General features: G+C 39.2%; 1 long non-coding RNA gene across 1 annotated transcript; it reads left to right on the top strand.

The window, feature by feature from the left end:
• The first annotated feature begins 7,274 nt into the window (after positions 1-7,274).
• Positions 7,275-11,237, top strand: LOC144589432 (uncharacterized). The gene is made up of 2 exons (XR_013545523.1): positions 7,275-7,370; positions 9,018-11,237. It is a non-coding gene; the product is annotated as an uncharacterized LOC144589432 (long non-coding RNA).
• Positions 11,238-16,781: the final 5,544 nt, after the last annotated feature.

Genomic DNA, 16,781 nt, shown 5'->3' with positions numbered 1-16,781 from the left:
CTGACTCAGTAAAAGGTACAGTGAGTAAAATTTATTCACTTCTTAATTTAGAGGAAGAAGAAAGTGAGAAAGAAGGATTGAAATTGGTGTGGGAACAAGATATTGGGAAAAGAATAAATGAAGAAGAATGGAGGAGGATATGGAAAATGAGGGTTTTAAGATTTATGTCAGTAAGAATAAAGGAAAATTTTTTAAAACTTAGTTTAAGATGGTATTTAACACCGGTAAAATTAAACAAAATTAACACCAGTCATCCGAATGTCTGTTGGAAATGTGAGAAAGAAGTTGGTACATACTTTCATATGTGGTGGGAATGTGAAAAGGTACAAAGATTTTGGAAACAAATTTTCAAAGAATTAAGTTGTATCTGTGGAAAACATGAATGTAAGGCTGAGATTGCTTTGTTATCAATATATGAGAACGTGGAATATGACAAAATGATTAAAGAATTGATAACTAATCTAATAACAGCAGCTAGATTGATTATTGCTAGACAATGGAAATTAAAGACTGAATTACAAATTGAAGAATGGTATAAAGAAATATGGAATATAGCATTAAATGATAAATTAACTTGTAATTTAAAGATGAAGAAAGGAGAGTTGAAAAAGAACAATTTTTATGTAATATGGGGCAAATTTTTGGAATATGTGTTAATAAGGGGGAAAGGGAGAGCTCCAAATCAAGAATCTATGCAGTTCTGGAGAGGAGGACAACAGAAGAAGAAGAATGAGAAGAAGAACAAAAAGAAGAATATGGCAAGAGGTCCCGTATATGGTGGTGGGGAACACTGTTATTGTGTTGTAAGTGTATATGTTTTATGTATATGATTTGTTTTTGTTATAGTTATAAATAAAAAAATTAAAAGAAAGAAAGAAAGAAAGAAAGAAAGAAAGAAAGAAAGAAAGAAAGAAAGAAAGAAAGAAAGAAAGAAAGAAAGAAAGAAAGAAAGAAAGAAAGAAAGAAAGAAAGAAAGAAAGTGTGGAATATTGATCTGAGGTGGACAAATTAGCAGAGAAGAGTAAACATTTTAGAGCCTTGACATCTATATCAGTTATTTTTTGATTGGAGGAGATACATTTATCAATTAAACTGGTGTCAAATTGCTCTTTACATTTGGGTAGGTGACTACAACAAAGCCTTACCATAACAAGTAGAAGAATCCCAACCATTATTTTAATCCTTTCTTCACCCGTGTTAACTTTCAGAGAATTTTTGAAAAATGAATTTTCCATCTATACCATCAAAGCCTTTCTTTGGCTTTCTTTTTTTCTTCCCCTTTATAATCCCATGTACTTACTTGCCAGCTTTTAATTTATTTGTTCCTAGTTGTATTTTAGTCATAATCCCAAAGAGGAAAAATTCAGTGTCCTGGACAGATGAGAAGCCTTTTTGATAGAACACAAAGGAAACTCCGTCTTGATACACAGAAGACCGCAATTACTTTCCAACGTGTCCTAATTACCTATTGGCTTTTTATTCTGCACTAAAAGGTTAACCAGACAATGAAGGCTATCAGGATTGCAGTCATTCATTGCTCTTCTGCACTTTGGACATGCAGAAAGGCACCACCCTCAATGTTCAAGACAGCTCATTCCCAAGAAAAGTGTCCATAGGATTGCTGTTGTCTAACAGTGAAGGTTGATGCAGATTTATTCAGAAGTAAAGACTCCTGAGCTGGCTGGATAGCTCAGTGGTTTAGGTATCAGGCTGCAAATTCTATTCTGCAGTTTGCCTACTGGAAGAACAGTCAGCCTGTGTGGCCTTGGGCAAGCTGCACAGTCCTAGAGCACCCCCAGAAGAAGGGAATAGCAAATTACTTTTGAGTACTCACTACCTAGAAAACCCTGGAAGTCGAAAGGAGGCTGGGCTTTGTTGCGGTGCTGCCAGCAACTCCAGAGAAGAGTTCTCTGGAAAAATTGGAACTCTCTGGTCCGGGATCCCCCTTTTGAAATGGGGATCGAAGGAGAGTCTAGAAGAAGTCTCTCTGAAGCAGATGGTGAGTGGCAGAAGGAGAAGAATGGGAGGCAGTGCACGGACTGGAGCGGGCACCATTTTTGGCACTGAGCCACGAGGAACCCTTTACCAGGGAAGAGGAGAACAACCAATATAAACTAACAATATATAACAAGTAAGTAAGCCGAAGCCTCTGATTTATGAAACAGCCTCATTAACCTGAAATAAGAATGAAAATATTTGGCTGAAAGAAGAAAAGTGGCGGCGGGTTTATCTTATCAGTCTGACTCAAAAGCAAAACCAAAGCTTCTCCAAGTGAACTCTTAAAACACCAGGCTGATTCTAAAGCCGAGAGTCTGAGACGGAAAAATCAATCTTATGTTTTTGGAAAAGAATCCCAGATAGTAACACCATCTGACTGGATTTAAGAGACTTGAGGGTGGTGAATGCAGTTTGGCTGGGACACGTCTCTCTTCACTTTTCCCTGGATTTTGTGAACTGTAAATAATAGAATTTGGTGGTTCTCGGGAGAAAGGAGCTGACGTGGTCGACTGGACTAAGGAGTATCGAGGGGTTAATGAATGATCGCAAGACAGGCTTCAAAGACAACTACTGGACAGTTTGAGACTTGGTGATTGTTGTTTTGTCTGTCGGATTGCGGACTGCGTGTGAGCCTGATAATAGAACTTGCTGAACTCAGGAGAAGAAGGAAAAAACCTGTGCCACGGTTCTATTTGACTCCGTATTTGCTGGGTTAAAAGTTAATCTTACATTATAATATTTGGATAAAGATTAGAGGGAGATCTAAGGGGAGGTTTATGATGAGGGGTTTGGATTGTTGATAAAATTATGGAAACGGTGGAAGGATATTTAAGGGGTGATTATTGCAGTTAAGGGTATAGTACTGTCTATACAAACCCCAAAGCCTGAGATGGACCCCAGAAATTCAAGAGAACAAATGGAGACTGGCTCTGTTCAATCCCAAAGTTTCGGAACAGTGGTACAAGAAATAGAAAAGGAATGGCAGATTAATATTCATAGGATAACAATAAAAGGGTTTCAGCAAGTGAATGAAAATCTTAGCAAAATAGAAGATTTGATGAAAGGGATGAAAGAGGGGACAGTAGATGCCAAACAAAACTTAAGTTGTACAAACTTTAGAACCATCTGTATTAGGCATGACTCCAAGTAACATAAATGGGATAGTTACCCAGTGACCTATGCAGCTTCCAAAATTAAAAAGCATTATGTTAAAAATCTTAAGGAAGCAGAGATACTGAAACCAGAGAATCTTATGGTGAAAATATGGGAAGTCAAAAAAAGGGATATTTTGTCAGATGGGCTGAAAGACTGTTTAATTAAAAAAGAAACTGAACGATGGGATCTATGGTATAAATGGCAGCAGCTACCAGACAGTGTTGGAGTAACACAGAATAAAACTAAAATTAAATGATAAGATAAAAGCAGGAGGGTAATCAAATGGTGAAAAAGCAAAAAGTTGATTTGTATTTGTAATATGAATTAATTGGATGATGGTATATTTTATGTTCTCCTATCCCCCAAAACATTTTGCCCTTTTCCCTATTCCCCCTTTATTTTCTGTACTTTCCATCCCTGTTCTTAAATAAATACTTAAAAAAGAAAAAAAAAAGAAAAAAGAAAACCCTGGAAGTCAAAATTGACATCACACACACACAAAAAGACTCCTGTATTACTACTCCTATGTATAGGGTTATTTATTTATTAATTACATACATAGTGTATCTTTTTTACTCAATATTTTATTTTTCTGTAAACATTTATTTTTCAATAAAATACAGATTTCTGGAGATGAGTATAGGAAGTGAGACTGCAATCAGAAAACACTTGAATTGAAATCCTCCATCCACCTACAGTATCTGGGAGCAAGTCTCAGTGGGACTTAGACATACATAGGAGTGCTCAGTTAGAAACTATATATATATATTTGAACCATAGAAACTCAAAGAAATTTCTGTATTCAGCTGGTCAACATTTTGTTTCTTATTTCTATGCCTGTGCTATTTGCATTTTGTCTCAAGACAAGAGACGGTAGAAATGTGAAAAGTTAACAGTCTTTATAGAGTTTCCTGTTCAGCTCTAGAACATTTCTCATGTGTTGGAAATTCCCCAATCAAAAATGTTTGATTAGCGTGACTCCTTGCCACCTACCTGCCCTGTCTTGCTTCTTCCTTCCCAGGAATAGATTCTGTCTCCCTCAGGAGGCTTTGTTTGAACCACAGATATAGTTCAGATTGTGCAACTGAATCTTCCTCAGTGGCATATATAGGTTAAAGATGACCTCTGAACAGAAATCCTTCCCACTCTCTCACTAAAGGGGTTTTGAAAAATAATAGCAAGCTAAATAATAATGAACAAGTTGCCACCTGTGAGGAGCTCACCTAATGCCAGGGCTGATTATTACAACTCAACATATCTGGGATGACAGTTTCCATTACAGTCAAAAGCCTTGTCTCTTTTCTAGTTTGCTGATTAGCCTTCCTTCCTTTCATCTGTATCATGATCAACTCTGCACACACATGCCTCTACATATACTGCTCATGATCAATTAACTGCTCATGATGAATTAATATTAGTTGCCTCATGACGAGATGGGCATGAACCCAATCATGAATCAGAAAAACTGATGAACCAGGCCCCATTGCCATTATTTATTGCATACTGAGAGGCAAAACTGTGGTATACAACACATAAGGTCTACAAAGATTTCTTAGCATGGCATTTTGCCTCATAAAGTCATGTAATGAATAAGTGTGCAAAAGGATTTCAGCTTCTCTGGGAGTAATCTCCACTGAATTAAATGAAATTTATCTCTGAGAAGATATATATTCATATTTATCCTGTTCTCAAACAGTCAACATTTCTGGGGGAAAGGGATCAAAATCTCCTAAAACTCATCCTCAAGTTATGGGATCAAGATGAGGAAGCTTGCTACTGTGTTTATGTGAGGGGAGATGCTGTACAAGTGGCAGAAGTGATTCCACAGAAAAGGATACTTGGTGTCCAGTATTGGTTCAAAGGGGGAGTCTACAAGCCACTCAGACACACTCCTTGTAACCTCCAATCCCCAACCTCCAATAGGCTTCACCCATTCATAAGGCCTTCAACTCCTTAGACCTGATTCAGTGCAAATTCTGAGCTACTCATTAGACTCAAATTTTCCCTTGACAGTATGAAAGTTAAGTCCAGGTCTGGCATGCATGTGACTTCCCTATCTTCCTTTCCTTTGGGAGACTGTCTGCATAGGAGGCAGAGGGAAGTGAGTCTGTCTGAAATCTCTGTTTTTCAAGCTCAGTTGGCTTTAGCAGAGAAAGAAGTTTGCTGCCACGGACAGCCACTAGAGAAGCTGGAGGGTGAAGGGGGAGTTCTCGGCCACCAATGCTATTTCTCAGGCCTTTCTTGTTTCTTATCAGTGTGATAAGGTATCATAAATGATGCACCAGTTTGAGTTCCAACTTATTTCTAAACAAATAATAAGTTTAAACTATATTTAAAGTTTAAATAAATCTACACTGAGTTACTGTCCTATTATCTCAAGAACTAACTCAGTTACCTCACTATTTTTTGTTGATCTTTTGCTTTGCAATGACATTTACCTTGAGGGATTGTGCTTTCAATGAACATTGATTGCTTTACAAAGTAACATAAGCATACAGCATATTCAGACACTGAGGAGATAAGTCTAAGTGCATGCTAACTTCTACCATAAGTGTATCTGCATATAAATTGGAGGATCACCATAAAGTTTGATTGAACTTGTCAGACAAAACAAGACAAAAATCAAATCAAATCAAATCAATCAATCAATAATAAAACAAATAAAACAAAATAAAATATTAGTTGTCATAATCTGTTTCTGCATTTATTTAAAAAAAACCCTTTCAGAGGTACTGAGCAGGCAAAAAGAAGCCCTAGACGCCCTCAGCCTTATTTTCAGGCAGAATTGGTGAATATAAGCCCGCCAGCAGCAGCAAGGCACTGCTAGATAGCAGCACACTTTGCTTTTAGTGGTTTAGGTCTCTGGCTGCAGAGCCAGAGGTTGGGAGTTTGATTTCCCACTGTGCCTTTCTGACTGAAGCTGGACTTGATGATCCACAGGGTCCCTTCCAGTTCTTCAGTTCTGAGATGTTGATAATAAATAACATTTTTGGCACAAAGCTCTTGGCTTGGGGCACTTTGAGAAAGTGATAGACTAGAATAGCTAAAAGCTCGAAGAGCAGCATTTTCTGTAGCACCTTTCTTGTTGTTGTGGGAAAAATTATATTCATGAAACCTAATGTCTGGGCATGATCTAGTCAGTGTTAAGCACTGAACGTCTACTTGGTTTCAATAAAGATGGTTCTAAAATATGTTTGAGGATGCAGTCCTAGGTAGCCAAAATAGTTGTATTTATTTTTTTTATTTTAAATATCTTTTCCCCACCTTTTTCTCTGAAAGGACCCAAGGTGGCTTACAACAATGAAAGACAATATTTAAAGTTGAAAACAAAGAGTATACGACGAAGGTTAACTTCATTAAAAGACAGTATTTAAAGCTAAGAACAATGAGTATAAAGAGGCATCATACATCATTAAAAGGCAATATTGAAGCTAAGAAGAGTAAGTATACAAATATTTTAAAAAGAAAAATGCCACTGTGAGAAATGGAAATCACAAAAATGGAAAACACAGGTAGTACCAAAAACCCAGTCAAAGCAATAATGCATAATAATCTATCTATAAAGTAACGCACAGGTAGCTGGTTACTGAGGGAGGCTTGCCTGAAGAGAAAAGTCTTTGCTATGATAATGATAACAAAAAAGGGGCCAGTCTGCCCTCCTGTTGGAGGGAGTTCCAAAGTCTGGGTGCAACAACAGAAAAGGATCTCTCCTGTGTCCCCATCAGAAGCACCTGTGAAGGTGGTGGGACTGAGAGGGCTTTATGATGATGGGACCGAGAGGGTTTTATGATGATGGGAGATATGGTCTTTGAGATAGCTTGGACCCAGGCCATTTACACCTTTATAGGTTAAAACCAGCACTTTAAATTGTGCCCGGTAATTGATTGGCAGCCAGTAGAGCTGCTGTATCAGGAGGGTGAACATAAGAAGAGCCCTGCTGGATCAAGCCAAGGGCCCATCTAGTCCAGCTTCCTGTATCTCACAGTGGCCCCACCAGATGCCTCTGGGAGCACACAAGACAACTAGAGACCTGTCTCCTGAATCTGGTATTTTGAGGTACCTTCCTTTGAAGCCTGGAGATTATACATCCCCATCATGGCTTGTAACCTGTGCTCTTTTCCTTCAGGAATCTGTCCAATCCCCTTTTAAAGACATCTTGGCCAGATGCCATCACCACATCCTGTGGCAAGGAGTTCCACAGACTAAGAACACGTTGGGTAAAGAAATATTTTCTTTTGTCTGTTCTCACTCTCCCAACACTCAATTTGAGTGGATCTCCCATGGTTCTGGTATTACGCGAGAGGGGAAAGAGCTTCCCTCTATCCACTTCATCCACCCCCTGCATAAGTTATGTGATCCCTGTAACCAGCCCCAGTCAGCAATCTGGTGTGCTGCATTTTGAACCTGTTGAAGTTTCCTGACACTTTTCATCAGCAGCCCCAAATAGAGTGCATTGTAGTAATTTGACCAGGAAATAACTAGGGCATGACAGTGTATGTATGACAGTGGCCAGATCAGATATCTCGAGAAACAGACATAGCTGGCACACGAGTTTTAATTGTGCAAATGCATTCCTGGCAGCCAGTGAGATCTGGACATGCAGGTTCAGGGATGAATCCAGAAGCACCAGTTTTTCCAATGGGATTTAATCCCATCCAGTTCCAGCTTGCATATCTATTCCTTGATCTCCCTTTTGACTGACCAGGAGCACCTCTGTCTTGTCTGGATTAAGTTTCAACTTATTCACCCTTGTCCAGTTCATTACTGATGCCAGACACTGATTTAGATCCAAAGTAGCTTCCTCAGATTTGGGTGGCATGGAGAGGTAGAGCTGGGTGTCATCCGCATACTGGTGACACCAAACCTCAAAACTTCAGATAATCTCTCCCAGTGGTTTCATGTAGGTGTTAAAGAACATAGGAGACAAAATAGAGTCCTGTGGGAATCCATTTTTCAGTAGCCAAAGTTTTGAACAAGAGTTCCCCAGCATCATTTTCCGAGTTCTCTCCTCCAGGAAGGAATGGAGCCACTGTAAAACAGTGCTCCCAAGCCCCAGTCCAGAGAGATGGGCCAGGAGGATACTGTGGTAATTGTATCGAAAGCTACAAAGAGGTCCAGCAAAACCAACAGGGACACAGATCCTCTATCCAGTTCCCGGCGTAGGTCATCCACCAAGGCGACCAAAGCTGTCTCTGTCCCATAACCAGGCCTGAAGCCAGACTGAAATGGGTCTAGATACTCTGTCTCATCCTGGAACCTCTGGATCGGAGAGACCACAACTGCTCTAGTATTGGACCCCAGTTCCACCCAGAGTACATTTACCTTGGCCTGATGTCATGCTGGCACAGGGTTATGCTCCTGGAATGAAAGAGGTTTGGATCTGGTGTCGCTAAACTTCTCTCTTATACTGAGCCCTTCCCTTCCCTTTCTTAGCTTTTCTGCTGGCACATCTTAGCCAATTGGGCACTTCTGTTACACACTTTTCTCCTGAGTTCTCTCTAAGATCAACCCACACAAGGGCAGTTGTGTCAGTATAAGAAGTTTCTGCTCATTCCAAAGCCCTTACGACCAAGTATATCTGAGTTAGAATTATACTGCAACAACCAAAATCCCATCAACAGAATCTAAAGTGACTTGAGACTTTTGTGTACCTAGTGGCTAGCAAAGCACTATGATCCCGAAGTTCTGTATCATTACTAATTTTCCCTGGCACTGTGTTAATTACTGCATATTTTCATTCTTCAGTGCAAGCATCTTGCTGCTAAATATTTTTGTCATGTTGTGTGTGTACTTTTTCTCTTGTGAGTTGTTATTTATGGTGATATTCTTAACTAATACAAGGATAATTATGTATTTACTTTCAGATGGGCAAACAGATGGGGAAAGAAGTATTTTCAGTTTGTACCAAGAAACAAGATCATTCTATAAACAAAAGGAATACCATGATTTGCTTTCCTACCCCTTTGGAACTAACAACAATGTTCAACAGACAGGTAATAACTGTTCTTTATTAATTGTGGACAGCAGGAGCTGTCCTTAACCCTACTGTGCTTGCTATCACACACACAGGAAGAATGAAAAATGTACTTAGTACATACAAAATCCAACAATTGTTAGACTATATTTCTGACAGACAGCTTGGAAAAAGCTCCCTTTCTGAATTACAATGCCCAGAATGCCCAGCCAACATGGTCAGAGGCCACACTGGCTGGGAGCTGTAGTTTCCTCATTCTGCTCTGATATTAATTGGAACTGTTTCTTCTAAGGTTTCTGGTTTTAGGGCAGAGTCATGCATCATGAAGACCTCTGTATTCAAAACTACAGGAAGTGCATGCGCTAACTTGTTAACCACTAGTAATTTGCTACTAAAATTTAGGCTTTGGAATTTATAGTGAAATAAATATTGGATATCCTGTGTGGCATAATGGATAGAATGACAGATGAGGGCTAAGGAGGCCTAGGTTTGAATCCCCAGTCAGCCATGGAAATTCACTGAGGGAGTAGAACTGGTAAAACCATCCTTTTAATATTTCACTTACCTCGTAAGCCCTATTAAGGTTGCTGTAAGTCTTATTTGACTTGATAGCACATAGCAAAAAAAAAAAAAAAAAAAAAAAAAAAATCAGTTGAATTCTGGCTATTAAGTAGTTACATAAGCCAGTTTAGAAATATGTGTTTTGATGCTTTGCCTAAAAGAAGTAAGAATGGGGATTGATCACAGCTCTGGGCAGAGTGCATTCCATAGTCAAATACCAACTTAGAAGAAAACCTTTCTTGTGTGTCTATCAAGCCAGTCTCCAGAAGTGTAAATATACTGATGTCTCTTTTAAAGATCTTAACATCCTGGCAGATCCATACTAAGATTCCAAAATAGGCTGGCCCCAAGAGTTTAGGGCTCAAACCAGGCCTGGTAAGCAACTCGAAAACAGTGTAAATGATTCAGTATTTGGAATAATATAACCTCAGTGCTAACATTAACACATTGCTGGTTAACATTAATATTTTCTGCCTCTGAGTGAAAGTACTGCCACATCCCATTTTTCAGGTACATATCTTTGAAGATACACATTTGCTACAGTGACTAATGGTGTCATACAGAGTATCGTCATTTGCACTTGATTGGTTGTAGCAGTCTGTAGCACAAGGAGTTCACACTTTGATATATACTAGTAGAAAGGGAGATTTTTATATTTATTTATTTATTTATTTGTTTGTTTGTTTGTTTGTTTGTTTGTTTGTTTATCTATTTATTTATCTATTTATTTATTTATTTATTTATATCCCGCCCATCTGGTATATTCTACCACTCTGGGCGGCTACCAACAAACATGTATTCATTAAAATAACACAGATCCATTGGCATGACCAATAACAAGAACAGTGCAAAAAAAGTAATAAATGATAAATAGCAGAAAGAAAAGGAGTTGAGTGCTGACAGGAGGAAAGGCCTTCAAAGTAGAACAAACTAAATATAATAATGAAGAATTTGACTGGCCAATGACTATGATTTCTTAGATTTATGTTCAGATTTAGCATATAGTAGCAGAGGGGTTGGTAACATGTTCCCTGGAATACTGTGACATTCGAACTGAACTTGGCATATTTGCTCATCCAGTGCCATGGTTGATGTTCAAATACTACCACAACTTTTCTGCTGGTTTGTGTATGTATCTAGGCACAAAATTGTTTGCAAAGGTATACAGTGGGGTCTTGACTTAAGAACGGCTCGAGTTAAGAACATTTTGACTTAAGAACCACTCTCATAGGAAAATATTGACTTGACTTACATACTTAGATTTGAGTTAAGAACTGAAAAAAACCATGTGGGAGGCAGGGAAAGTGCAAAATGTGAACTTTCAGTTAACTGTTGGCCAGTGAAAAGGGTGCCTGTCTGCTTCCTCACTCCTCCCAGCGTTTAGAGAGTGGATTGGGAGACAGTCTTCGGACTGCCTGGTACTGTACTGCCTGGACTGTATTTTCCCTGCCTTCCCTGAACCTTTCTTGACCTAAAAAAAAAAAAAAGAAACAAAATATCCCCCTCTAGTGGTCGAAGGCGGAATAGCAGCTTCCCATTAGTTTCTATGGACGGAAAAGAGCAGATACGGATCAAATGGTTTTCAATGCATTCCTATAGGAAATGCAGATTTGACCTGAGAACTTTTTGACTTGAGAACCACCTTCCAATACGGATTAAGTTCTCAAGTCAAGACCCCACTGTAACTGCCTTGAAGATTTGCACAAAAGAAATCTGAATGAAATCTGTCATTTGAGGAATTCGAGCGTGGTAAATATCTGTATATACTAGATCAGTGGTTCTTAACCTTTGTTACTCAGATGCTTTTGAACTGCAACTCCCAGAAACCCCAGTCAGCACAGCAGGTGGTGAAGGCTTCTGGGAGTTGCAGTCCAAAACTCCTGAGTAACCCAAGGTTAAGAACCAGTGTGCTAAATGAATAAGGACTTGGCAACTTAGTTATAAATAGCTTTTTGTGTTTCCAGAATGTTACTTGGGATGAACTGGAAGTCCTGCTAAGTTCATTGGGGTAGCACACACATCAGTCTATGCAGGATATCAGCCGTGAAATATCTCCATTAAGCAGTGACTTATTGGAATAAAACATGGTCTGCATTTGGGTAACAGCATGATTCTTAATCTGACCACAGTATTCATTTGTAAAGGTTTAGGCTATGTCATTGTGTGTGTGCTTATAAGTGAATGGGCTTATAAGTATTAGCTCAAGTGTGTGTGCTTACTCCATAATAATTAAGGTGAAGATGATACCCTGCATCGGAGATGCTTCAGGGAGCAGGCTCCATCACTTTTATTTGACAAATCAGTTGAAATGTAAAAACGGAAGACAGAAAAACTGGTAAGGAGGGAGAAGCTCTGTAGGATCCATGTGAAGGGCAGTGTTTCACAGCTTGAGGGTATGACATATTAAAAGTTGTGATTCAGGAATAAAAGAAGAATATTGATTACTTCATGCCAGGGCTATGGCACTTCATTAAATGGAAAGGATGTTAGTACTGGGAAAGTGGCCATTTTGCCTGGCCTAAAAGATGAGAAATGAGAAATGTGTTGCTGCTGCTTGCAGCGATAATCCAGGCTGTTAAACCATTGTTGGAGATGGAGGTGAGAAGATAGAGCTAAAGCTAATATAACAATGAAACACTGGAGTCCATTTAATTAATTTAGATGTTGCATAGAACTAATTTAAGAATAGTCTATACTGAGTCTCACACAGTAATTCTACTAAATTGACTTAGATCATTCTCTGGGAAATAAGAAATTTGACTATGAGGCTATTTAGATTAGTAGAGCTATGCAAAGGTTCCTTAATTCATTCAGAACCTGACTCAGATTTTCAGATTCAGGCCTGATTCATTTCCGACTGATTTGGACCTGATCCAATTCAATTCAGGCCAGAAAATGAATTAAAGTTAAAATTTTTAAAATCCTCCATTTTATAAATGTGAGATATTCTATGTCTTTATCTTTGACTCAAAACACAATAAAAAGGGCCAGTATTGCTGCACAATATGATGCCCATATTGCTACTAGGAAAAAAAGATGCCAAGCTTTACATAGCAAAGGGCATCTGAATATTGACAACACCAATGGCAGCAGTCAAGATGTGCTATAGCAGAGGTCCCCAGCCTCTGGTCCAGTGCCAGTCCATAGCCTGAGCCGGACTGGGCCACGGAGACAGACCTCCCGCCCCCCGCATGCACTCATCCCCGCACAGCTGATTTGCACATGCACATGCACTCCAGCATGCCCATGTGAGGCCGCTGTTTGCACATGCACATGAGCATGCACACCTGTCACACCAACATTTGTGCATGCACATGAGTATGTGCATGCCCGCACAGGTGCTGCACCACCACTTGCGCATGCGCATACACTCATTTGCAGGTGAGAGAGTGTGCGCTCATTCACACATGTGCACAAGTGTGGGAGTGCCATGCCTTCCCCAGCCAGCCCATGGGTTGAAAAAGGTTGGGGATCCCTGGTCTATAGGATACCATCTTCTGCTCACTACCTGCACAGTGTCACCACACATCAAATGTAAACACTGAATTCCTAAATCAAACCCCAGGCCTTATGTGATAATTGACTATGGATTCAGCCAATTCACAAAGTGCTACCATGCAAGAGAAAAGCCCAGAAACTTCTTCCATTTTTTGTAAGTTAACCACTTCTCACCCAAACACAAAGCAATTGTCAGGGCTGTTTTTCAACAAGTATGAATGATAGTGAGCACAAGAAGGTATCCTGTGGACCTCTAGACTGCTACTGTTGGTGATGTTAATATTCAGGTGGCCGATTAGTAAACATAAAGTTTGGCATTCTTTTTACTGCTAGCAACATGGACACAATAATCTGCAGCGATATTGGGCCATTAATGAAATTTGGCACAGTGCAAGAGCAGCTTGCCTGTTACAACTATGTCATATTTGGTGCTGACCTAAAGCCTTAGTTAAACGTTATACATTTTTGTTTGGTCTCCCCCCATTTTTAGAATTGTGTTATATTGACTTGTTCTGCCAGCACAAGATCATTGTTACAGTCTGGTGCTCCAATAATCAATAAATCAAAATCTGCTCACATCCCTTTTATTTGCTTTGAGAAATTAGAACAGTTGCATTTTTTCCCTAGGTACATGCATGAAATTTGAAAATATGAAATTGGGAGAAACAGAAGATTCTTGAGAGAGGATCACTAGCTGCCACAATCCAGGAAAATATACTTTCATTTGGGGGTGTTAACCACTTTTGTTTTTGTATTTCTCAATGCAAGGTCAAACTGATATTACAAGGAATATGGTGGGACATCCTCCCATTATAACTCAAATAACTAGATCTTTCTGCAAGTGCAGAAAGCTAAGTATTTTTGCTACAGGAAGGTATAGGGTTGGTGGCAAGAGGATAAATGCCATTGTCTAATGCCAATTCAAACACAATAAACAGATTACTATTTAAATTAAGAAGAAATGAAAAAAAGAGCCTTAGAATGGAGTAGTCAAATAAACAAGACAGGAGGGGGGGAAAGGAAGTGAAGAGGCAAAGACTCACACTAATCAAGATAGTCAGCAACTACCGCAGTGTTCACAGCAGCTTTTTCAATGATCTGTTAGCAAAAGAATGAAGAACAGCATGGAAGAAGTGGATATATATTCTCAATCATATCACACAATCCTTTTCAGAAAACATTATGATGAGAAAGTCCTGGTGACATTTTTTGAAGTAAAGAACATAGTTCAGCTGCCCATATCACCCGTGTGTTTTCCTTATATGATGCTATTTTCCATCATTTTGGGTATACCTATCTGGCTCACTTGTAATGTCTAAACTACCAAATCAGTCCAAAAAAATTCTGACTTAATCTGACCAATTTTGACTAATTTGACCTCCTTATGGTGTGAACCAATCAATTCAGGATTTAGCTTAATCTGCTGCACAACCCTAGTTTTAAAGAATCATTCAAACATTGAAAAACAGCCCTGACCACTGTTTTGTGTTCTGGTCAGAAGTGGTTAACTAATGAAAGAAGGAGCCAACTTCTGGGATTTTCCCTTGTGTGGTGTCACTTGGTGAATGGTAGTGAGCAGACCAGGATAACTGTAGATCGTTTTCATTGCTGCAATTGGTGTTGCAAACATTCAGGCTCCCCTTTGCTAGGTAAAGTTTGGCATCCTTTTTCCTGTTGGCCATGCAGGAATGTTATTGTGCAGCAATATTGGGCCATTTCCTAGGTTTCTGAATCATGGGTACAGAAGTACAGTACAGCATCCCATATTCATAAACTAGAGGTCAAATAGTTTTTTTCTGGATTTTTTTCCCTTTTAATGTTTTTAATAGTTTCAGACTGTGGATAAGTGAATCCATGGAAATTGATCCCACAGATACGGGGGTCCTGCTGTATATCACAACATCAATAATGTACTTGTATGTGTGCAGTGAATTGTGTCTGTGTAGTAGTCATTCAGACATTTATACCTGCATGTGCATGCAGGCTCAATGTAATTAGTAAACCAAAAGATGATCCCTGCAAGATGTACAGATGGCCCAAATCCATTCTGTATCCAAATATTGAGCATACAGATATGGACTGACCCATCCTGTGCGTTGTTTTTTTTAAAAAGTATAACTTGCTTTTCCTGGAGTCCATTACATTGCCCCTCTGTTTTGAAATCTTTGTCAAGAAAAAAAAAAGACTGCAAAGTGGGGAGGAGCAAATGTATATGACCTAGGGAGTTACTACACAGCACCCTAACTGTATGACCCGTCCATTCAATGCCCATAAAACAACCATCCTTCCACAACTGCATACACACCAAATCCTTATAGTGTAGTAGTACTGCCGTAAACTAAGCTGAGTGGGAGAACAAAGAAATAGAAATGTGTTTCTAACAGTGACACAAGTTTTTCATTTTGCCCTCCTGCTCTACAAAATGGCTGGCACTGTACAGGAATGGCCAGTATTCCTCTTGCACTCTTCTGTCAGAACAGTGGGAATGATGCCCCTGGCAGTGGCAGATTGCCACTAATTAAGGAGTCCCTGCCTCTATTTCAGATTATGCCAACTCTTCACTCAACGAGAAAAGCCATCCAAACCAAAATTGAAGCAGAAATTGTTTAGTTAGCAGCAATTTCCCGCTGTCACTGACTTCATTCCCATTCCATTAGTGGAACTATGCAACAGAATTTGGGCCACCATATATTGCACAGTGATCTTATCTGAACCCTCCTTAGTGCTTCTATGACTGGAATGCCTGAGAAAGCTCTTGAACCCTCTTCAGAAAGGCCAGCTTTCACTTGCCTTCTCCTTTGGTAACAAAAGTTTTATTGTGCACCAATATTGTGTATTAGATTTGGTTTCTCTGTTCCTCAATCCAAATTGTGGACCATCTTTTTAGCTTTACTGATTCCAAAGAGAATAAGAAGAATATGTTGCAATCTTATCTTGCATTGGAGATAAGTGTTGCTTTTTTGTTCCATGCTGTAGTCATATGCCCCCAGTTCAATGCATTTCTGAACCTTTGTCTGAAAGCACTATGTATGCCTAATCTATGCAGTAGACCAGTCTGGACAGTCATTTGACCCAACCTGGATCTTTGCCCTAAGAAGCTGTGATTGAGGAGTGGTTTCTTATACATTGCATAGCCATCTTTGCTAAAATTAGAGGTCTTCAGTGAAAGCAGGATGATCTTTTCTGGGAATGTTTTTACTCAAGTCTGATTTTTTCTTTTTTATATAAAAACAACTAAACTGAACTTTAAATGTGCAAAAATAGTTAACTTGAAATGGTTAGAATTTTTGACCGCTGGAAAAAATTCATAGAGAAGCAAAGATACCCCAAGTGAATGAGAAACATGATGGGAAGTTAATAAAGTGGACTGCATGCATTTCCTCAGTTGCCAGCCTCCTTGTGACACCATCATTTCATAGCAGGATGATTCAAAAGGACAGGCCAGCTAGGGCTATCTACTCAGTACAGCTAGAAATAGGCATGAACCAAACTACAAACCGGGGAAAAAACAACAACATGAACTAGCCTGGTTTATGTTTCAGTTCGTGATTCAGTTTGTGCAACCCATTTTTCCAAAATGAAACAAAGTGCCAAA

This window comes from Pogona vitticeps, chromosome 5 (genome assembly GCF_051106095.1).
Source record: "Pogona vitticeps strain Pit_001003342236 chromosome 5, PviZW2.1, whole genome shotgun sequence".
NCBI classification, from domain to species: domain Eukaryota; kingdom Metazoa; phylum Chordata; class Lepidosauria; order Squamata; family Agamidae; genus Pogona; species Pogona vitticeps.
This window is presented reverse-complemented; position numbering and strand designations above follow the sequence as displayed.